The sequence below is a fragment of the Nomascus leucogenys genome, chromosome 3 (genome assembly GCF_006542625.1).
Source record: "Nomascus leucogenys isolate Asia chromosome 3, Asia_NLE_v1, whole genome shotgun sequence".
NCBI lineage: Eukaryota > Metazoa > Chordata > Mammalia > Primates > Hylobatidae > Nomascus > Nomascus leucogenys.
In genome coordinates, this window is record NC_044383.1 from 130148632 (window position 1) to 130173641 (window position 25010).

Sequence of the window (25010 nt, forward strand, 5' to 3'; positions counted from 1 at the left end):
GAGCCCCGCCCCATCAGAGAACGTTGCATGATGGTCCACTTAGTGGCTAAGGTAGGCCCTTTTCCAACAGGGAGCGTTGCATGCTGGGACTTGTGGTCTTGGGAGTTCGTGCACGCAGGCTTCCGGGACTCCTGGTAGCGTTCCGTTGTTTGTTTGTTTGTTTGTTTAACACGGAGTCTCGCACTGTTGCCCGGGCTGCAGTGCAATGGCGCGATCTCGGCTCACTGCAACCTCCGCCTCCCGGGTTCACGCGATTCTCCTGCCTCAGTCTCCCGAGTAGCTGGGATGACAGGTGCACACCACCACGCCCGGCTAGTTTTTTTGTATTTTTAGTAAAGACGGGGTTTCACTGTCTTGGCCCGGCTGGTCTCGAACTCCTGACCTCGTGATCCGCCCGCCTCGGACTCCCAAAGTGCTGGGATTACAGGCGTGAGCCACCGCGCCCGGCCCCTGGTCTCGTTTTAAAAGCGATCTGGGAACCTAGTGGAGGGCGATGTCTGGAGGCGGGAAGCATCCGTGGGTGGCTTGGGGCTGATAGGAAATGGGAAACCCAAGTAGGACTGGACTACGAGCAGCCCCGAAAATAAACTCTTGGTGTATTTCGGAGCCATCGTGGCGGCACGGCCGTCCCTTCACAACCAGGGATGGATTACCCAGAAGTCAGCAGGCGCCAGTTCTGGTCCCAACTATGTCTCTTAGAAGTTTGTGGCATAAAAGAGTTATTTCAGCTCTAACCAGGGTGCTTGGTGAGCAAGTACAGCACCAGTTCCCATACATTCCGGCTTCCACCTCAAGCTCCTCCTTCCTCTCTAGCCACTTATTTTGATATCCTCCCTCCAAGGCCTCACCTCACCCTACTTGGCCCTTCCATTCAGTGGGTTTTGTGGATTCAACCAACCAGATTGAAAATATTGGGGGAAAAATATCAGTCTGTACCGAAATGTAGACTTTTAAAGGTTATTATTCCCTAAACAATACAGTATAACAACTATTTACATAGCATTTACATTGTATTAGATGTTGTTAAATAATCTAGAGACAATCTATACAAGAGGATGTGCGTATATGCAAATACAAGCCGTTTTATATCAAGGACTTGAGCATCCTCTAGTTTTGGTATCCATGGGGGTCCTGGAACAAATCACTCACGAATACTGAGGGACAACTGTATTTCTCCATGTTACCTGTTGTGTCCATCCCCATTTCCTTGTACAAACTATTCCCTCTACGTGGAATGTCTGTTCCCTTGGTGAACACATCTCCCTTAAAGGCAGCTCAAATGCATCTCCTTAGAGTTTTCTCTGGCTGCTCCAGACAGATGTAAACTCTCCTTCCTCTCTGCAAGTTATACGTCCCTTCCTTATTATTGCTTTATGTCCTACTGTTTGGTTTAATAACTTCCTTAAATGGGTAGAAGCTACTTGAAGAAAAGGTCCTTTTTAAAAAAAAATCCAAAACAAAAATTCGATAAATGGATAAATAACTCTATTACAACCGAAGAGAAGGAAAACTTTACTGGGAAGGAGATAACTTGAAAATAATTTTATTCTGCTGTTTAAACTTTGTTATAACAAATGTTTCACTCCTAAAATGTAAAGAATTTTGTCAGGCATACTTGTGGGAGATGTATCAAACCTTAACATTTTGCCATTTTTCTATGGAGCCTGTTTTTTTGATTGCTGAATGTGTGTATCCATGCACAATAGATGTTTTTGTTATGCATGTTTTAAAGCTCTATATAAATAACACTCTTTCTATATTGTTATAGAAAAGTTGCTTTTTGCCCTTGTCAGTATTCATGTTACATGTTATGTAACTTTAATTCATTGTTTACTGCTATATAGTATGTCACTTAATTAGTATACCATAACATATCCACTCTCTCAATGATGGGCATTTATTTTCGTATTTTTGTTATTAGAAACAATGCCGCAATAAATATTCTTATACATGTGAAGGTGTTTCTCCAGGGCAGTGGTCCTCAACCTTTTTGGCACCAGGGATTGGTTCATGGAAGACAATTTTTCCAGAGACAGGGGTTAGGGGTGGCAATGGTTTTGGGATGATTCAAGTGCATTACATTTATTGTGCACTTTATTTCTATTATTATTACATTGTAACATATAATGAAATAATTGTACAACTCACCATAATGTAGAATCATTTGGAGTCCTGAGCTTATTTTCTTGCAAATAGACAGTCCCATCTGGGGGCAATGGGGGATAGTGACACCCAAAGTGTGTTGCTTATGTCCAGTCTACTCTGTAATCTCGTTTTGGTTGCTATCACTGCAGAAAACCCTCCTTCACAAAGATAGGATGTTGGAAATGGAAGCAGGCTTTTCTGTGCTTTGGTGGCAATCTGAGGATATTCCGCCTTGACTCTATTCCAGAACATATGGAGATTTGAAGTTGTCTCAAACATACTTTTAAAGCCACCATTATTTGCAGTCTCAAGTAGTTGATCTTCTAGCATGGGCAAAGTTGATTCACCTGGTTTTTTCACAAATGTGTCACGGATCCATTCCTTCCCTGTTTGGAGGTCTTTTGTAATTGGGAAATAATGACCAAACTCTTTTGAATGTGAGAGAGGTGATCATGCACCAGCTAGGAGAAAGAAGACCCTGGCTCAGTCTCTTTCAAAATCTCTATTAATGTTTGAAACGTCAAAAATCCCAGTGTTGACTTGTCACCCCCATAATTCCGGTTGGATTTGAATGCAGCCACTTTATCTGCCAACTTGAACACAGTTGTTCTCCTCTGAAGTGACAGATTGAATTCGCTGAGCAGGTTGAATATGTCACACAAGTAAGCAAGTTTTGCCACCCATCCTGTGTCACTGAAATGTGCTGCCAGTGGTGACTGTTTTTCTAAAAGAAATCTCTGTAGCAGCTCTCCTAACTCAAAAACTCTGGCCAGTGATCTACCTTTAGAAAGCCATCTCACCTCTGTGCATAAGGAAGATGAGTGTGCTCTGCATCCATCTCCTCACAGAGCTGTGCAAACAGACATGAGTTAAGGGCATGTACTTCAATATAGCTGATAATTTTAATCACATCCTGCAAAACGTTGTGAAGTTCAGGTGACATTTTTCAGCTAGCCAGCATTTCTCCATGGACGACACAGCGCACGGACACATTCAGAAGCAATCTCTTTGACCCAAGTAGTGAAACCAGAAAGCTGTCCAGTCATGGCAGTTGCTCCATCCGTGCTTATACCAACACAAAACGGCCAATTCAGTTTTCTTGATGTGTAATCATTTAAAGACTTGAATAGTTTTGCAGCTGTGGTGTTGGTTGGTAACAAAAGTACACGCAACATAGCCTCTTGCACATCCTCCTGAAAATATATTCACAAAAACAAGCGTTGTTGCCTTGTCAAGATTGGTAGACTCATCAACCTGGATTGTGTACCACGGTGACTTATTAATCCTCTCTAACAATTATCCTCAATATCCTCTGCTATTGCATCAGTTTGTCTAGTTGTGGTGCTAGCCAAAGAGGAACGTGTGCCTCCTTTTGAACTGCAGCCTCTCCTAAAACTTCACAACAGATGTCCTTAGCAGCAGGGAGGATCAACTCTTCACCAATAGTAAAGGGCTTCTTAGCTTTAGCAATGTGGTTAGCCATTGACTGATGCTCTCAGTACAGACACACTTGATGGGGTAGTGGCCTTCAATAATTGCTTCTGTTTGTGTTCATGTTTTTTTCTTTTGAAAAACTCCAAAACCTGGTCTTTTAATGCAAATTGTTTGGTCTCCATGTGGTAAAGCAGTTTTGAAGCTTTCATAGTTTCAGTAGATAGCCAGTTACCAAGTATTATACAAAGTGAGCTTGGAGAATGTGAATTACTTGTTGCAAAGAGTAATTTAAGTAGGACCCTTGGTGTTTTCTTTTAAATGCAGCTTTCTTTTCACTGGCAGTCTTAGAGTCTTCTATATCATCATTGGGTCTTTCTTCTTTTTCAAAGAAGCTCTCTAGTGATGTTTGTTTTTTACTCATTTTGGCTGGGGTTAGCTTGTGTGCTTACCAAAACTGTGACTGAGACAAGTGCCGGAAAGAAGAGTGGATGGAAGTGGTAAATAATGGGTGGGCCATCCACAGACTAAAATAAGTGTTGAATTGTGACTTAAAGCCTGCCACCAGATGCAGCTGTATAATTGAAGTACATCAATTCACTTGCCACTATAAAGCCTGCCACCAGATGCAGCTTAATTGCCACTTACCACTCACCAACAGGGTTTTGATATGAGTCTGCAAGCAATTGATTTATTATGGTCTCTGTGCAGTCAAACCTCTGCTAACGTTAATCTATATTTGCAGCTGCTCCTCAATGCAAGCATCCCCACCTCAGCTCCACCTCAGATCATCAGGCATTAGATTCTTAAAAGGAGTGCACCACCTAGATCCTTCACATGCGTGGTTCACAATAGGGTTCAAGCTCCTATGAGAATCTAATGCCATTGCTGATCTGACGAGAGGCGAAGCTCAGGCACTAGTGCCAGTGATGGGGAGTGTCTGTAAATACTGATGAAGCTTTGCTTGCTTGCTCACTGCTCACCTCCTGCTGTGTGGCCCAGTTCCAGGGGTTGTGGACCCCTGCTCTAGGGCATATACATAGGAATAAAATTGTTGAGACTTAGGGATGAGTGTCTTCCAGCTTTGCTAAATGTTGCCAAATTGCTTTCCAAAGTGATTGTACCAATTGGTTCTTCCACCAGCAGAATGAGAATTCCTTTTGCTCCACATACTTTTCAATATTTGGTGCTGTCAGATATTTTTTAATTTTTCAAATCTGTTGGATGGAATGGAATTTCAATTTGGCTTTTATTTGCATATCCCTGAGTAACTAGGGAGGCTAGAGATCTTTTTGTTTATTCATCTATTGTATTTCTGCTTCTGTGAATTGTGTATTCATATACTTTGTCCATTTCCTACTGGATGTTTGTATTTTTCTTACTAATGTTCAGGAGCTCTTTTTTGAGACAGAGTCTGGCTCTGTCATCCAGGCTGGAGTGCCGTGGCATGATCTCAGCTCACTGCAACCTCTATCTCTCAAGCAATTCTCCTGCCTTGGCCTCCCAAGTAACTGGGATTACAGGCACCCACCAACACTCTTGGCTAACTTTTGTATTTTTAGTAGAGACCGGGTTTTGCCATGTTGACCAGGCTGGTCTCAAACTCCTGGCCTCAAGTGATCCACCCACCTCGGCCTCCCAAAGTGTTGGGATTACAGGCGTGAGCCACTGTGCCTGGCCTAGGAGCTCTTTACATATTCAGGATACGAGGCTTGCGGTTATAAGCAATGAAAGTATCTTTTCCCAGTCTATGGCTTTTCTTTACCCTTTCTTTAGGATATCTTTTGTTGCAGAGAAGTTAAGTTTAAAGTAGTCAGATTTATCAGCCCTTCTTTATGGTTTGTGCTTTTTGTATTTGGTTTAGAAAATGAAATCAATCAAAGCCTTTTCCTGCCAAGGGGCCACAAAAAGAGTTTCCTTTATTGTCTTCTAAAAGTTTTAGAATTTTTGTTTTTTCATATTTACGACTTTAAGCCTGGAAGTTTTTGTTTTGTTTTGTTTTGATTTATGGATCTAATTTTTAGTATTTTCCTATTTGGCTTTCTAGTTACCAGTGATAACCAATCATTTATTAAATAGTGCATCTTTTTTCTACTCATTTAGTGCTTCTATTACTTATTTATAGAGCTGGGCATTCTATTCCATTAGTCTATCTGTCTATACTTTTAACAACAGCACAGGGTCTTAATTACTGAACCCTTATAATAGGTCTTGATATCTGATTGGATGAAAGCCTGTACAATTTTTTTCTTTCATAAATTTATTGACTATGCTTGATCTTTTGCTTTTCCACATGAATTTAGAATTGTCAGAATCCTTATGGCAATTGTGACAGAGTCGAACAAAGCCATGAAAATTAATCTAATACTATTTCTATATCATTAAGAATGATTCTAAGATATGAGAGAATTCCTCAAATTCAAAAGCCTTTAGAGGTAAATGGAAAATGCCCTTATGTGTATTAATTAAGAGTCAAGGTATATTAGTTTGCTAATGCTGCCATAACAGAAGTACCACTGGTCATTTAAACAACAGAAATTTATTTTCTCACAGTTCTAGAGCTAGACATCCAAAAGCAAGGTGTTGGCATGGCTGGTTTCATTCTGAGGTATCTCTCTTTGGCTCTCTGTGTCTTCACAAAGCTTTCCTTTTGTGTCTGTTTATGTCCTAATCTCTTATAAAGACACCAGTCATATTGGATTAGGACTCCCTCATATAACCTCATTTTAACTTAATTACCTCTTAAAGGCACCGTCTCCAAATACAGTACCATTCCAAGCTAGTGGGGGTTAGGATTTTTTTTTTTTTTTTTTTTTTTGAGACGGAGTCTTGCTCTGTCACCCAGGCAGGGGTGCAGTGGCACGATGTCAGCTCACTGCAACCTCCATCTCCCAGGTTCAAGCAATTCTCCTGCCTCAGCCTCCCAAGTAGCTGGATTACAGGCATGCACCACCATGCCCAGCTAATTTTTGTATTTTTAGTAGACTTGGGGTTTCACTATGTTGGCCAGGCTGTAGGATTTTAACATATGAATTTTAGAGGGACACGATTCAGCCATAATAGTTATATACAGTGACATGGAATACATAAAATAACTTGCTTTTTACATATTTGTGAATTTAATTAGATTAATGAAAATAATTGAAATACTTGAAAAGGTTTTATTTATTAAATCAGATAATTGCAATACTTACAAGGAACATAAAAGATATAAATAACTATGGTTTAGGCCTGGCATGACAGCTTACGCCTGTAATCCCAGCACTTTGGGAGGCCAAGGCAGGAGGATCTCTTGAGTCCAGGAGTTGGAGAGAAGCCTGAGCAACATGGTGAGATCCCGTCTCTACTACAAATACAAAAATTAGCCAAGGTTGGTGGCACGTGCCTGTAGTCCCAGCTACTCGGGAGGCTGAGATGGGAAGATTGCTTGAGCCTGGGAGGTTGAGGCTGCGGTGAGCTGAGACCTCACCACTGCCCTCCAGCCTGGGTGACAGTGAGACCCTGTCTCAAAAAAAAAGGAAAAAAATTAACTATGATTTAGTGTTTAAAATAGTTAAACTTTGGAGTAGAACTAAATTTTATTCAAAGTCCCCTTTAAAAGGACCGCTGAAATTTGCTAAACTTAGAAATAGATTAGAATTTTTAGCTGAAGTTAAAAGCTTAAGGGAACAGGTAGTTTTTCAATTTGTAAGTTTAGTAGATTGAGCATCAGCTTTTAAAACCTAAATAAATGCCTGAATAGTACTTTCTACATTCCCCCAGATGATCCTTAAAGGCACTACAAAGCCCCACATTTAATGAAGTCAGCTTTCAAATAGCATGAAAACCTTGCTGCAATTTTAATTGTAATTATATTTAATTTTTAACTTGGACAGAGTTGTCATCTTAACTATGTTGAATTTTCTCATTGATGCACATAGTATATTTTTTCATTAATTTACTTCTTTCTTTCTTTCTTTGTCTTCCTTTCTTCCTCTCTTCCTCTCTTCCTCTCTTCCTTTCCTTTCCTTCCTTTCCTTTTTCCTTTCCCTTTCCCCCTCCTCCCCTCCCCTCCCCTCCCCTCCCCTCTCCTCTCCTCTCCTCTCCTTTCCTTTCCTTTCCTTGACAGAGTCTTGCTCTGTTGCTCAGGATGGAGTGTGGTGCTGTGATCTCGGCTCGCTGCAACCTCCACCTCCCAGATTCAAGCAATTTCTCATGCCTCAGCCTCCCGAGTGGCTGGGATTACAGGCATGTGCCCCCATGCCTGGCTAATTTTTTTGTATTTTTAGTAGAGACAGGGGTCACCATATTGGCCAGGCTGGTCTTGAACTCCTGGCTCAAGGCCACCTCGGCCTCCCAAAGTGCAGGGATTACAGGCGTGAGCCACTGCAACCTGCCTAAGTCTACTTTTCTTAATGCAAAATAAAGCTGGTATAATTTTCTCCATTCATATCTTTCCCATATTCTGTTAAGTTTGTTCCTGGGTATCTGCCATGTATACTTATATTACACATGAATTTTAAATTATGACCTAATAAGGAATATTACAATTTTTTACACTTGTTGACAATAAAGAATTTTGGTCTGGAAACAGCGATCTTATTGGCAAGACATGCCAGGAGAGCTGTGAGCATTCCCTAACCCAAGATATTACCTCAAGTCAATCCCACCTGTTAGGTTACTTTATGTAACTATCAAATGTTGTCTTTACTAGGTGACTTCGGGGAAGAAAAAAAGTAAACAGAAATCTTAAAAATAAAATTTTACAAATGCTGTCTTACAGTTCAGCATTTGAATAAGGAAAAATATGCAATAAAAGATTCCATTGGAAAAGTGTATAGAATTTAAAATATATAAAGAAAAAATTACATATGTTTTAAGACAGAAAATTATATTTTGTCAAATCTGTTTTTCGAGCAAAGTCTTCCTTGTCTTTCTTGGTTTTGTGCTGCAGGCTTTAAATTTTTTAAAAAGCCATTTAACATTTTGACTAGTAAAGGCATAATCCACACATAGAGAACTATAACAAGGAACGCAGTATCTAACTTATACCATTTCTCACCCCCATCTTTAATGAGTAACCACACCGTATTGGTTTCTTGTGTCTCCTTTGGGAGATTACATTCATGGATGTATAAGCAAACACAAATATATATAGTATTTTACCCCCTTTTAAAATTCATATGGTAGCAAAATACTCACCATAATTCTCTACCTTGGTTTTTTGTGTTGGTTGTTTAATTCTGTTCTATGTTCTTTGATATATCATAGAGATCATTGCATATTAATACGTAAAGAGTTTCCTCATTCTTTTTTTTCCTTGTATTATTGCCACATAATATTCCATTGTATGGGTGTATCATACTCCAAGTAACTACCCTTTTATTGATTACCATTTATGTTGTTTCCACTGCTGCAATGAATAATCTTGCTGCAATGGCTAATACTGTACATATGTTATATTGCACATGTACAAGTATATTCGTAGGGGTGAATTCCTAGTAGTGGAATTAGAGCATTATTTAAGACAATGAAACTACTGTTGTGCACACACTTAATGCAATCATGAATTTCTAACCATAGTGCTTTTCAATGATTTTCTTTTCTTTTTTTTTTTTTTTGAGACGGAGTCTGCCTCTGTCGCCCAGGCTGGAGTGCAGTGCCGCAATCTCGGCTCACTGCAAGCTCCGCCTCCTGGGTTCACACCATTCTCCTGCCTTAGCCTCCCGAGTAGCTGGGGCTACAGGCGCCCGCCACTAAGCCCGGCTAATTTTTTGTATTTTTAGTGGAGACGGGGTTTCACCGTGTTAGCCAGGATGGTCTTGATCTCCTGACCTCGTGATCCGCCCACCTCGGCCTCCCAAAGTGCTGGGATTACAGGCGTGAGCCACCGCGCCCGGCCTTTTTGGTAATTTTCAAATGTCTTGGATCACCAGAAATTATATTCAAATTTTATTATGATCTAAGAAAGACATGAGCTTTAAGTAGAAATTAACTAAAGTCGCATTTCCCTTGGTGAAAAATTATTTTAGATATCATTTCTGTCTGTAAGCAAGTATTAAGAGGACTTTCAGTATGTCCAGATGTTGAAATAATGTTTCACACTAGGGGTCGCCAAAACAGTATTTAAGGCCAACAAATGGAACAATGGTTGAGAACATTTTTATAATGAGGCACCCTTGAGCTTCTCAATCACGGTAAGCAGGAAAGGTGCCTTGTGACTGAGATGCTAAAAATAATACTTTGGTGTGCTGTATATTTAAAGGCAACTAAGACTTTGATAATTTAGGAGAAAAGGAAGCAACCATTCCCTTATCATACTTTGGGGGCATTACACAGTAAGTGGTGATGTGGAATTTAGGTGATATGGAATTTAGAGAATTTTTAAAATAAATTTGATAGTTGTGATCTTATTTTTCTGTGATTGAAAATGTCTTTATCTTCTACTTTTCTTTTCCCAATCATTGTGGGTTTCATATATCTGGGCAGGTCTAGAACTCTCAATTTTTTAAGGGTTTTACCCAATTGGGGATATACTACAAGGGTTAAATTTTCTGTACTTTTCATGTAACTTCTCTTGGGACAGATATGATTGCCATGGGCCTCCATTCTGCAACTTGTAAGATTTAATAGGCTGGTTCCTTTCTGTTCCTTAGTGATAACATTAAATCACAGGCCAGTGCAATTTTTAAACAATTTCTCATTGGAGAAATTTTACAAAGAAACATTGAAGCATTGTATGCATGTTCCGTTTGTTACAGTAATATGAAATTTACTCTTATAATAGTATTTTTTATAAGAACAAGTGTCTTAGTTCAGGCTGCTATAACAAATGCCATAAATTGGGTAACTTAATAATAACAGAAATTTATTCATCACAGTTCTAGAGGCTGGAAAGTCCAAGATTAAGGTTCCAGAAGATTTGGTGTCTGGTGAGGGTCTGCTTCCTGGTTAATAGACCTCCCTTCTCTGTGTCCTCATGTGCCTGAAGGGGCATGGGAGCTCTCTTGGGCCTCTTTTATGAAGGCACTAATCCCATTCACGACAGCTCTCCTTTCATGAGCTAACTTCCCAAAGGCTGCACCTTCTAAAACCACCACCTTGGAGTTGAAATGTCAACAAATGAATTTTGGGGAGACACAAGCATTTAAACCACAGGAAATATTTAAGAGTCACAATTTGTCATTTTCACAGTTTACCTAAGAGAGGGAAATCATCTTTAAATATATGGTGAGAAGAGGTTTGAGGTCTAAAAAAAAGATTTAACTGAAGATTTTTTGTAACTTCAGTAAAAGGAATAAACAGGGTGCTATGATAAAGAATAATGGGGAAGAAGGAGGGGGCCACTGAGGAGAAGGTGATTGAGGGAGGCCACTCTAGAGAGGTAACACTTGCATGCATCCTGAGGAATGACAACAAGCCAGCTATGCCAAGAACTCTGGAAGAGCATTCCAGGCATAGAACAAAGGCCCTGAAGTGGGGAGAAGGTTGAAGGACTTAGGAACCACTAGACAGTTGGAGCCTAGTGACAGAGAAATAGTTACATTAGATGAGGCTGGACATGGAAGCAGTGGCCAGGTAATTTACAGTCTTGTTTGAATTTTTAGTCTATTGGGAAGCAAAAAAAAGTTTGAAGCCAGGGGAGCACTATGAAACCCTCATGTGCAGAACGGGGGCTTTGGGAGGGAAGAAGAGAGTGAGCTAAATACAGCCGCATCACAATCTGTGTCAAGATGCATGTACAAGACTGCCCTGTCACTTCAACCATCTCTTGCCTCACCATTGTTCCAAACACACTGGCCAGGCATGTTTCTATCTCAGAGGCATTTTTTCTTTTTATTTCCTCTGCCTGGAATGCACTGTCTCCAGATGTCCATGTGCCAAAGGACCTTGGTTCCTTTAGGCCTTTGCTCACAATGTCACTTTTTAAATGAGTCCTTTTCTGGCCAAATTATCTAAAATTGTAAACTATCCCTCCATTACCAATGTTTCCTACCCCTATTTCCTTTATTTTCCCCTTAGCACTTATTGCTAACATACATGTTTAACTACATGTAAATACATAAATAACGTTTTATTTATCATGCTTATTGTCTGTCTCCTTATATAGAATATAAGGTCCGTGAAGACAAGGACTTTTGTGTTTGGTTCATGGCTCTGTCCCCAGCACGAAGTTCAGTGATTGACATAAGTACTAAATTAATGTTGATGGAATAAATGAATGAAGAAATGTTCATGATGGCCTCTTGAGTGATAGTAAAGGATTGGAAACAACTTGAGTGCTAACAAAAAGGAATAATTACATCAATTATGGTATAATCATAATATGTACCTTTTAAGAGGCCCATACCTAGTAGATATAAATAGGCATAAAAAGACATCCATTTTATATTAAATGGGAAAAGGAAGTTATAGAAGTTATAGGATCCTATCTTTCAAACACACGCCACACACTCATGCACACACACACACACGTATCAGCATAGGAAAAGTATTGAAGGAAGTATTAACCATTTGCCTTGGGGGAATGAGATGGGTGATTAAGGGGGATTTGGTTTGAATCATGCATTACCTTTGAAATAAATACAGAAAAATAGAACAAACAAATGTTATTTAAAACCAAAATGCGATTCTACTCCAAGCCTACCAGTATGGATTAAAATGTAAAATATTGACAGTATTAGAATATTGCTCTCATAATGGGGTAGGTAGGAGATAACCAAAATCTCAAAGGATCCCCCAGGAATTAAAACTAGTCACCTCAACATCTCGACCATCCTTTTTCTTAAGCCTAAGAGATGTGGATTTGGGGGGAAATTTTATTCTATAGAATTAACATCAGAGAAAAAGACCCATAACAAGGCTTTACAAAATTATGAATATACTAATTTTTTATTGTTTTTGAGTTGCTTCAGTGACTTATCTAAGAGGATTGCATGGAACAGTCTTTCCTAGCTGAGTCAGTTCAGCTAAGGTCCTTGAACAGCAATAGTTACAAATTAGAACCTGGAGTCTAAAAATAAGAGGTGAAATGGATGGGACTGACCTTCTGTGCAAATATTGAACACTTCAGGTTTCTAATTGAAGATGTCATTCATTACAGTCTATGCAGGGGAAAAGTTGCAGGTGAACCCATAAGAAAGGAGCTGAACTTATACTTTTGTTTTTATCTGAATTTGAGCAAGTGTAAGATTTGTCTGGTCCCTAGGGAAAGTTTAATGCCACTTCTCAATCGACATGGGGTGGTTGTTACATTTTCACTTTTTAGAACAGGTATGTGTACAGAAGTGATGACAGGTGCATCCTTATTAATGTATGATTTCTTTCATTTTTCACAAATTGCACTTACTTTCATAAAACAGAACCACATTTTAAAATCTCCATGTAAATTTTTGCAATGTTATTTATTTCTATCATATTTTCTTCACATTCACCTATGAGTGTTTCCTAACTTAGAAGCCCCTAAATATCTGTGTTTAATATATTTTCTTCAGTGACCCGAAAAGACCATGATGCAGAAGCAAGCCTAACCTTTTTTTTTTTTTTTTTTTTTTTTTTTTTGCTGTTCATTTGTTTGTGGTAGCTTAAGACCAAAAAAGAATTTGGGGGTGGAGCAGATTGACACTCACAGCAGCTATAGCTAACTACTTTTTTTTTTGAGACGGAGTCTTGCTCTCTGTCCCCCAGGCTGGAGTGCAATGGCACGATCTCGGCTCACTGCAACCTCCGCCTCCTGGGTTCAAGCAATTCTCCGGCCTCAGCCTCCCAAGTAGCTGGGACTACAGGCGCGTGCCACCAAGCCTGGCTAATTTTTGTATTTTTAGTAGAGACAGGGTTTCACCATATTGGCCAGGCTAGTCTCGAACTCCTGACCTCGTGATCTGCCCACCTTGGCCTCCCAAAGTGCTGGGATTACAGGCATGAGCCACCACGCCTGGCCAGCCAACTACTATTTAAGAAAAAATTATTCAATGATACTTGTTGGAGCATAGTAAGGAAGAATTTATTCAGAACCATTAAGATAGGTACATGGATGACTGCAACGGTGTGTTGCAGTAGGGGAGAGAGATTGGGCTTAACTTCCAATACAGCCTGGACAAGTGGGAATTTATAACCAAGGAGCAGGGTGGGGGTCAGTGAATGGAAAATTACTAGGAGGAAATATCAGGGGTAAAGGGGATTCTGGCTAAATCAACCCAACAGGATTCTTGCTGAAGATAGGCCAGGATGATCAGACATCACCTGGGGAAGGATGGAGACGAGGAACCTGATCAGATATCAAGGATGATCAGATTATCGAGGGTGGGGTGTTCTGGTGAAATTGACTTAGAGTTCTTTTGCTAAAAAAGCTGGATTTTACAGATGTGCACAGATGGGCCCAGGAGAAAGTTCCGAAACCTGATTAAAGGATCTTTGTCAACCAGGCACGGTGGCTCAAACCTATAATCCCAGCACTTTGGTTAGGAGTTCGAGACCAGCCTGGCCAACATGGAGAAACCCCATCTCTACTAAAAATACAAAATTAGTCTGGCATGGTGGCACGCGCCTGTAATCCCAGCCACTCGGGAGGCTGAGGCAGGAGAATCGCTTGAACCTGGGAGGCAGAGGTTGCAGTGAGCTGAGATCATGACACTACACTCCAGCCTGGGCAACAAGAGCGGAACTCCGTCTCAGAAAAAAAAAAAATAATAATCTTTATCAGTGTCCATGGTGCTATTTCCCCACCCGTTCTTTTGACATTTTCTTCAGCTTATGTAATCCACTATGAAAAGCAGTTTCAAGTCTCCCTACTTCTAAGTGGATGTTTGCTTCTAAATACCTCGTATAAAGACATTCCAGCAGGCTGCTGAGGACTGCCTAAATAATGAGCTTCAGTGAGTTAGCTGCTTTAGTTGTCTGAGGAACATATTTATTCTGTTAGAAACATAAAAATACTTTCAGTCAAAGCCCCATCTTCAGGGTCCTCAAGATAGTGAAATTCTGCTTTGGCATCATACCCTGCATCTCTATTTTTGGATCTCTTGATTTGCTAGACGGTCTTTCTATTTGCTTAATCACTTTACTTAAAAAGGTAAAAAAAGCACATGGAATTTTGTCCTAGTTTTAGTGCAGTTCTGCCCTAAGACCAAGGCAAGAGTGGGGCTTTCCCCGCACCCCTCACTTTAGAGGGACCTGTTTGCACTCCTCTGTGAGCTTCACCCTCCCGTGAGCTGCAGAGTCCACGGGTCAAGGCGACATTCCCACCTAGGTCTACACCCCCATGCTCCCCACTCCCTCAATCCCTGGCTTGGACTCACACAGATTAAATTTTGAAACACAAATTCCAAGTATGAATAGTCCCAAGCCCACATCCAGGGCTTTGCGCAGGTTTCTTTCCTGCATGTGCCCTCCCAAAGGCTCACTTTGCTGCTCAGGTGCATAGCACTGGGCCTGCACTGTGCCTAGGGAATGGCTCTTGGCTGGGGTGTTCAACTCGTGAACTCGGAGAGGCAGGTTGAGAAATTCCATCTGAAGAGTTTGGGCTTAGAGCTCCCTCGTAACTTAGAGATGATTTTTTAAAGGACTCAGGTGTCCATCTCTGGTTCAGAAAAGATGATCTTGTACCTGAATGTCTCCCATGTTGCCATCCCAGTCTCAAATGTCCTACTGGTAAGTAACCTTATGTTCATAAATTGTATATTTATTAACAATGACTTGCTCCAGGTGGTAACCTCAGTTCTTTTGAAATAGAACATCTGATCTTGTGCTATTAAAGCTTCTTTAACTTGTGATGTTAAAGCTGCTTCCTTTACTAAGAGAGTGACTTTTCAAATCGAAGATTTATAATTAAATGCAAAGCTGGTAAATTATATCATGCCACCAGTATGAATACTTTCATGTTAGGCTTAGGAATAATCTTTTTATTATTTTCTTTAAAGTGTTTATAATATTTAAAAGAATTTGCCATATTAGACTATCTTACAGATGTCTTGTGATTCCATTTATTTAAACCATGTAATTGACATAATTTCAAACTTTAAAAAGTAAGAATGTGAGCAAATGTGTAAGTGGCATAATATTTAAGAGAAATGGATTTATCAAATTTATTACTTAAATTGAGATTGACGAGAGCCTTTGAAGTGCTGTGGAAGGTTTTAAAAACAAGACCACGGGCTTGCTTGTTCAGGCATTTGAAATGCTAAAAGTAAATCAAATATATTAAGCCCATTAATGCAGTTTAAAATATTTAAGGGGGTTTGCTGGATACAAAGTCAATATTAGAAAGCAATGGTACTTCTATATTCCAGCAACAAGAAAATAAAATGGTCCACACATAAATGAATGTTTGATGTACAACAAAGGTGCACTGCAGGGCAGCGGGAGAAAAAAGTCTTTCCAATTAGTGGCGCTAGGACAATTGTGTACCATGCTGGAATAAGATGAAATTGAACTCCTAATTCACACAAAAGTCAATTCCAGGTGAATATGAGATCTAATATGTTACAAATTGTTAAGTTATCCAATGATTAATACCGAAGAATATCTTTGTGACCTGGGAGAGTGGTGAAGGATTTCTTAAATGAGACACAAAACACTAACCATAAAAGTATAGATTAGTACAATAAATTACATGAAAACAAAACACTTCTGTTCCACAAAAAAATGCCATTAAAAGAATAAAAATACAAGCCATAGACTGGCAGGAGATATTTGCAACTTCCATAACCAACTATCAACAACGAAACTTGTTTCCAATCACATAAAGACCTCTTTTGGTAATTTGGTAAGAAATTTGGCAAGAAAAAGGGCAGAAACCCCAATTAAAACTAGGCAAATGACTTGATTATGCATTTCACAATAGAGAAAATCCAAATGGCTACTAAACATGGAAAAATGTTCTTCACATAATTAATAAACAGAGAAATGCTAATTAAAATAATAAGATGCCACTGAGTACCTACTGTATTAGCAAACTTTTTAAAGTTTCATAATATCAAGTGTTGATGAAGAGTTCTAATTTTTGGTGGGAATGTACTGTAACTTGTACAGTCAGTTTCTTTTTGTTGTTTTGTTTTGTTTTTTGAGACAGGGTCTCACTCTGTCACCCAGGCTGGAGTGCGGTGGCACAATCTCAGCTCACTTTAACCTCTGCCTCTCAGGTTCAAGCGATTCTCCCATCTCAGCCTCCCAAGTAGCTGGGACTACAGGAGCATGCCACCACGCCTGGCTAATTTTTGTATTTTTAATAGGGACGGGGTTTCACCATGTTGGCCAGGCTGGTCTCGAATTCCTAGACTCAAGCAATCTGCCCGCCTCGGCCTCCCAAAGTGCTGGGATTACAGACATAGCCACTGCACCTGACCTGTACAGTCACTTTGGAAAACAATTTGGGATTATTTTACTGTGTTGCTTGGAGGAAGCATCACCCCTCTGGGAATCAGGATCTTTAGAAATAATTCCCCAAATAGGTCACTGGGAGTGATGGCGGAACCATTCCAACTTTCACTTCATTCCCAGTTCCATGTATTCTATATACTGGGAATACAGCACCATATACAGTGGCAGATGCTTGAAGGTCTATTCTGTAACCTGAGGATAGTGCCCTATCTTTTGCAGGGTGTCATCTCCCAGCCGGCACTTTAGCTGCACCTTCAAGAGGCAATTTCACTACTGTTTCATGATGGCAGTTTCCAGATGGTGCATGATCCACAACCACATGCCCAATGCCATACCTCAGTTGCTATGAAGACAGTCCCGTGGTTCAAAGACAATGTTAGGTGCCATTCCAGGTCAGTAGGTCGTACACTTTATGAGCTTGCACACAATGGAGATAGCTGAGGCACTACAGGCAGGAAAAGTAAAAACGTATCTGGAATATGTGTCAATCCCATTCAAGATAAAATGTTTTTTTTTCCAGAGTTGAATGGAGCTGATATAAACAATAGGCCACCAAGTGACTAGTTGGTCACCTGAAGGAAGAATACCAATAAGAAAAGTAAGTTCTAGGGATCTGATATACAGCATGGTGACTATAATTGATACTGTATTTTATACTTGAGATTTGCTTTCAAGATTGCTAAGATCTACTTAAGCGTTTTTCTACCACAAAAAGGTAACTACATCAGATGATAGGTGTATTAATTAGCTTGATTGTGATCATCATTACACAGTGTGTATATACATCAAATCTCCACATGCACACCTTAGATACATAAAATTTTTATGTGTCAGTTATACCTCTATAAGGCTGAGGGGAAAAAGAAGGAATAGTCCCATATCAAGTACTCGGTAGTGATCTTTGTTGCTGAAAGTTTAGATATCTAGCAGCAACAGTAGGTAGATCAGCCATGGTGAGACGGAGTTGATATTGTTGGACCCAAGCTTCAGGGTTGCTTGGAACACAGCAGGAACCTGCTTCAGAGTCTTGTTTGTTCTTGGCCCAAGTCAAAATTAACAGTTTTCCAGATTATTCCAACAGTTTGTTGAAGGAGCATTCCCAAGTGTTTTCTCTATTTTGCCTCCAAAATGGCCTGTAAAGGAAGGTGTGACGAATAGAAACTTGTCCTTTACCTTGGAAGGGATGTCTCAGCATATTCCAACATGATGGTGCCTAAAAACTTTATTAAAGTGTATGGCTGCTGAATCTTTGTAGTGTTTTTCTTCCTCCATTTAGATTACATGTCTTAATAAGGTGTCCAGAATAATTGCCATTTCTTGCTCCTAAGGTCCAAATAGCATGATGTCACCCACTTAGTGACCCCAAGTGAAGTTCTTTGCAACATTCAGGTGGCCCAGAACCCTTTGCACTATCACGGCAGAGATTTAGAGAATTGACATAGTGCTTGGACAAGGCCATGAGTGTATACTGTTAGCCATCCCGTGTGTGTTTCTTGTCCTTCTGAATGATAAAGAGCAAAATGGAAGCAGATCAATAGCCACTAACCACACAAGCAGCAGTGTTAATCTGCTATAGTAAAGATGTCACATCGAATACAGAAGATGTTATTGAAGTTACTACTTGGAGAAGTTTGTAGTAGTTCAAGGTCGTACGCTCTGATTCACCTGATTTTCTAGGGGGCAGAATGGTGAATTATATGGGGTTATAATGAAATCCAGCACCCCTATATCCTTTAAATTTCTGAGGGTGATGCTAAACTCTGCCATGTCACTCCTGGGATGCAATGTTGCTTTTGATTTATAGTCTTGGCGGTGGGGTGAGAATGTAGTTTCAGGGGCTTCTACTTGCCATTCCATAGCTCTTACTCTATAAGTCAATGAACTAATATGAAGGTTCTGTAAAATCCTAATATGTCTGTTCCAATTATACATTCAGAAACTGGGAAAATGGTCTCTGTGTCAATCTGTAGACCAGAGGACACATGCGTCCAGCTAGGACTCCATTAATTACTTGACCCTCATATACTTCTGCTCTACCAAGAAGTCTGTGAAGATGCTTTTGTTCTCTAGGTATCTGCATCAATTCAGACCCTATATCTAACAGTCCTCATAATAGCTATGTATTCCCCTTTCCAGAGCATGATACCCTAGTGTATAGCCAAAGACCTTTTCGGGAATAGCTAGAGGAATCACTACTGTACACATTTGTCCTGGTGTTGCAGTGTCCTTCTTCATATGGACCTGGCCTCTCTTTCAGTCAAGGGGCATGTTCTATAGTGGGTTTGAAAACTACCTGAGGTTTGGAAACTGGGCAAGGAATCCTGACTTTCTATTGGAGTAGCTGACCACATTCTTCTGCTCATCTACTCTTGGTTTTTCTTTTGATTTTATATATATTGAGCAATATCCTTGATGGCTACACATCTATCTTATCCCTTAGAACATTTTATTCTTTTTTTTTAAATGAGGTATTCAATTTATATGAATTTTTAGATTAGGCAAAACTAATTATTGGTGAAATAAATCAGAACAATGATTGCCTCTGTGGCTGGGGACTTATTGGGGCATAAGGCATCCTTTGGGGGTGACCAAAATGAGCTTTCTTCTTTTTTGTTTTTAAATTGGCAAATTAAAATTACATATATTTATGGTGTACAATGTGATGTTTTGGAATATGAATGGGTTGTAAAATGGCTAAATCAAGCTAATTAATAAATGCATTGCCTCGCATACCATTTATTTGCGGGGAAAACACTTAACATCTACTCTGTTAGCAATTTTCAAATATATCATACATTGTTATTAACTATAGTTATCTTATTGTACAATAGATATCTTGAACTTGTTCTCCTGACTGGCTGAAATTTTATATTCTTTGCCCAACATCTCCTCAATCCTCAGCCCTCTCCATGCTAGTTCCTGATAATCACCATTCTACTCTCTGCTTCTGTGAGTTCAACTTTTAAAAATTCCACATACAAGTGTTTCGTGTGATATTTGTGTTTCTTTCTTTCTGGCTTATTTCACTTAACATAATGTCTTCCAGGTTGATCCATGTTGTGGCAAATTTCTTTCTTTTTCAAGGCTGAATAATATTCCAGTTTGTGTGTCTGTGTGTATATGTGTGTGTGCAGGTGTATACATACCATATTTTCCTTTCTAAAGTTGTATTTCATTTTCAATTGACACATAATTACATGTATTATTTATGGAGTACAATAAGATGTTTTGATACATGTATACGTTGTGAAATGTTCAAATCAGGGTAAGTAGCATATCCATCACCTTACATATCTATCTTTTTTTGTTGTGAGAACATTCACAATCCTCTCTTCTAGCTATTTTGAAATACCCAATACATTATTGTTAACTATAGTCACTCTGTTGTGCAATAGAACACCAGAACTTATTCCTCGTATCTAGCTGTAACATTATACCTGTTGACCAACATTCCCCATCCCCAGTCTTCCTCACTACCCTCCCGGCCTCTGGAAACCATTATTCAACTTCTATGAGATCAACTTTTTTAGATCTCATACGTTTTTAGTATTGTCTTTTTTAGTATTTGTCTTTCTGTCCCTGGCTTATTTCACCTAACATAATCCTCTGGGTTTTTCCATGTTGTCCCAAATGACAGGATTTTATTCTTTTTTATGGCAGAATAGTATTCCACTGTGCATATGCATACAACACATTTTCTTTATCTATTCATCTGTTGGTGGACACTTAGCTTGATTGCATATCTTGGCTATTGTTATTAGTGCTGCAATCAACATGGGAGTACAGATTAGCTCTTCCACATACTGATTTCATTGCCTTTGGATATATTCCCAGTAGCGAGATTGCTGGATCATATGGTAGCTCTATTTTTAATTTTTTGAGAAACCTCTGTACTGTTTTTCATAATGGCTGTACTAATTTACATTCCCACAAACAATGTAAAAGGGTTCCCTTTTTTCCATATCCTCACCAACACTTATCTTTCATCTTTTTTTTTTTTTTTTTTTTTTTTTTTGCAGTTGCAAGATTTAGTAGAGTGAAAACAGAGCTCTCATACAAAGGGAGGGGACCCAAAAGGGGTTGCTGCTCCCTGCTCGAATGCCTGGGTTTATATCCCAATCATTGTCCCTCCCCTTGTGCTCTCAGGTGATAGATGATTGGCTATTTCTTTACCTCCTGTTTTACCCTAATTAGCATTTTCGTGAGCTCTCTTTAGTACCTGATTGGTTGGGTGTGAGCTAAGTTGCAAGCCCTGTGTTTAAAGATGGATGTGGTCACCTTCCCAGCTAGGCTTAGGGATTCTTAGTCAGCCTAGGAAATCCAGCTAGTCCTGTCTCTCAGTCCCCCTTCTCAACAGGAAAACCCAAGTGCTATTAGGGAGATTGGCCAACGACCGCTCTTAACTGCTTCCTGCTGAATTGCGGCGTAGTAGGAGTCGTACAGTTGAGATTTCCTCAGGAGGGATGCCTTCGATGTCATTAACATCGGACCATGGGCTAGCAGGCCAGTCCAGGGGTCCGTGGTAGATCTTAGTCATGGACTGCATCTGGGGCTCCATTTGAAGAATGATTTGTAGTTTTACAGCTTCGATTCTGGAAGAGACAAACTTAACAAGGCGGTTAAAGACACAGGGATAGAAATGTATGGCCTGCAGTGCAAGGGATTATTTCTTTGGCACACTTCTCAGGCCCTGACTATCTGCTTGATAGTTTTGAAAAGGCCTGGTCCAGTAAATAATAATTTGGCCATCTGATGGGTGCTATCAATGCCTAAGTGGAAGGTTTGGTGAAGGGTTTTAAGTAATTTCCATTGGTTAGCTGAGGGCAAAAGCATTTTTCCTTCTTTTGTGGCTAGCCATCCTGAGGGGAGGAAACTATGTCCTCATGGGGTTCCCCATTCTATTTCTCCTGTTGCGTACTGGGGCTTGGTTTCCCAGAGGGGATTACCCCATACTAGGGGTCTTTCTATAAGCAGTTCTAATGGAGGGTCCTGTGTTGCAGCTTTTTCGGCTTCAATATCCACTTGGTGGTTCCCTTCTATTTCCCTTTCCTTTCCTTTCTGATGACCCCAGCAGTGTAAGACTGCCACCTCTTTAGGTTTCTGTACAGCCAATAATAATCTCCTAATGGCTTCCTGATGTTTGATAGGTGTTCCCTCGGAAGTTAGGAATTCCTTTTCTCTCCATATTGCTGCGTGGGCATAGAGGACTAGGTAAGCATACTTAGTCTGTATATATATATTTACCCTTTTTCCTTCTCCTAATTCTAGTGCCCGAATAAGGGCTATTAGTTCTGGCAGCTGAATGCTAGTTCCTGGAGTGAGGGGATTACTTTCAAGTATTCCATTATCACTGACCACTGCATACCCCACCTTTCAAAGTCCTTTTTCTACAAAGGTACTTCCATCCATATACAAGTTGAGGGCAGGATCAGTCAAGGAACCTCTAGACGGTCCCCTCGAGTGGCATAGGTTTGAGCAATCACCTGTCGACAGTTATGTTCTATCTTTTCTTCATTGTCTGGAAGAAATGTGACTGGGTTAAGAGTTGCACAAGTGTGCAGTCACAGCACTGGCCCTTCAAGTAATAGAGCCTGATATTTAAGCAAATTGTTGTCTGACAGCCACAAGTCTCCTTTAGCAGTGAGTATGTCGTTTTACATCATGAGATGTCCACACAGTAAGATCTCTTCCCTGTATTATTTTAACTGCTTCAGATATTAAGACTGCTACTGCCGCCACTACCTGTAAACAATGAGGCCAACCCTTTGCCACCACATCATTTCCTTACTCAGGTATGCCACGGGTTGCAAGCTGGTCCCTCGGACCTGTGTAAGGACTCCTAGAGCTATTCCTGTTTTTTCTGTGACATATAAAGAAAAAGTCTTGCCCCGTTGGCAAGCTTAACACTGAGGCTTGGTTTAGGGCCTTCTTTAGGACCTGAAAAGCCGTTTCTCCTTCAGGTGTCCATCTTACTAAATGGGTATTGGCTTTCTGAGTTTTCTTAATTAGTGTATGTAATGGCCTGGCTATTTTGCTGTACCTGGGAATCCATATTTGGCAGAAGCCTGTTATGCCAAGGAGCTCTCTTAGTTGTTTTTGGGTTTTAGGATGAGGATAAGCCAATATAGGCTGGATACATTCCTCACTGAGGGCCCTGGTGCCTTTGGATAGTTTTAGCACTAAGTATTTAACCTGCTGTGAGCAGAGCTGAGCCTTTAGTTTGGAAAACTTGTAGCCACAGGTGGCAAGGAAATTTAAGAGTGCTTCGGTGGCTTGATGGCACAAGGTTTCCGAACGGGCGGCTCAAAGTAAATCATCCACGTACTGAAGGACAAGAGTGTCCAGGTGTGAGAACTGGCTCAAGTCTTGGGCTAATGCCTGGCCAAATAGATGGGGGCTAATGCCTGGCCAAATAGATGGGGGCTAATGCCTGGCCAAATAGATGGGGGCTAATGCCTGGCCAAATAGATGGGGGCTATCCCTGAACCCTTGGGGTAAAACAGTCCAGGTGAGTTGAGACATTGAGTTCAAAGGATCTTCAAAGGCAAGCAAGAATTGAGAGTCAGGATGCACAGCGATGCAGAAAAATGCATCCTTAAGGTCCAGGACTGTAAACCACCCTGTTTCCTCTGGTATTTGGGAAAGCAGAGTATAAGGGTTAAGTATAGCTGGCTATAGAGGGACAATGGCCTCACTGATAATCCTGAGATCGTGCACTAACCTCCACTGTCTGTTGGGTTTCTGGACTCTTAAAATTGGAGGATTGCAGGGGCTACTGCATGGTTTTACTAGGCCTTGGGCTTTTAGGTCCTTAACAATCTTTTGGAGTCCTTGCTGGGCCTCGGGTCTAAGGGGGTACTGCCTTTGGTAGGGAAAGGAGGCGGAATCCTTTAGTTTAACTTGAAGAGGACAGGCATTCTTTGCTCATTCATATTGTCCTTCTGTTGCCCAGACTTCAGGATTAATTCCTTCCTCAAGCAGGGGACAACAAACGGGTGTTCCTTCTCCTATGTTCAGGTGTATACTGGCCCCTGCTTTTGCTAGAATGTCTCTCCCTAACAAGGGAGTGGGGCTTTCAGGCATAATTAGAAAAGCATGTGAAAAGAGTAAAGTTCCCCAGTCACAGCTTAGTGGCTGGGAGAAGTATCTAGTGACTGGCTGTCCTAGGACCCCTCGGATAGTGACAGTTCTGGAGGACAGTTGTCTGGGACAGGAGAATAAGACTGAGAAATCCATGCCAGTGTTCAGGAGGCAGTTAACCTCCTGGCCCTCAATGGTCAAGCATACCCGGGGATCTGTGATGGTGATTGCTTGGGCTGGCACTTGCCCCGGGCACCCTTAGTCATGCTGCTGGATCATCTGGTTAGTGGCTTCTGACTCAGAGGACCTTCATCCCCTGGGGCAGTGGGCCTTCCAGTGATTCGCTTGACATAAGGGGCATGGAAGAGGGGGTGGCTTATTTTTATTTGGACAATCTTTTTTAAAGCATCCTTGTAGACCACACTGGAAGCAAGCCCTATTAGGCATTTGATTTGCCCAGCTTTTCCCTTTTCTAGAGCCTCCAAAGTCCGCTTGCCTGAGGGCCATGACTAAAGCGGTGTTCTTTTTTTTTTATCCCGTTTGTCCCATTCTGCCTGCTCCTCCTGATCTCTATTATAAAAAACCAAGGTTGCCAAGTTCAATAGGGTTTCTAAGTTTTGCTCTGGGCCTAAGGCAGACTTTTGAAGTTTTTTTCTAAAGTTTGCAGCTGACTGAGTGATAAACTTATCCTTTAAGATAAGTTGGCCTTCAATAGAGTCAGGTGACAGGGAGGTTTGCTTCCTCAATGCCTCCCTTAGTCTTTCCAGAAAGGCAGTAGGATTTTCTTCCTTTCCATGTGTTATAGTGGACATTATTGAATAATTCATAGGCTTTTTCCTAGTTTTCCTTCGTTCTTCTAGCACGCAAGTTAGCAAATGTCTGCGGCACCAATCTCCATGTTCTGATTCTGTGTCCCACTCAGGGTCTACACTGAGAACTGCCTGCTGGCCTGTGGGGAATTGTTCTTTCCTGTGTTGTCATCCTATCATTGACCTGAC

General features: G+C 40.6%; 1 long non-coding RNA gene across 1 annotated transcript; it reads left to right on the forward strand.

Moving 5' to 3' along the window:
• The first annotated feature begins 15 nt into the window (after nucleotides 1–15).
• Nucleotides 16–19856, forward strand: LOC115832485. The gene is made up of 3 exons (XR_004027992.1): nucleotides 16–51; nucleotides 17453–17530; nucleotides 19764–19856. It is a non-coding gene; the product is annotated as an uncharacterized LOC115832485 (long non-coding RNA).
• Nucleotides 19857–25010: the final 5154 nt, after the last annotated feature.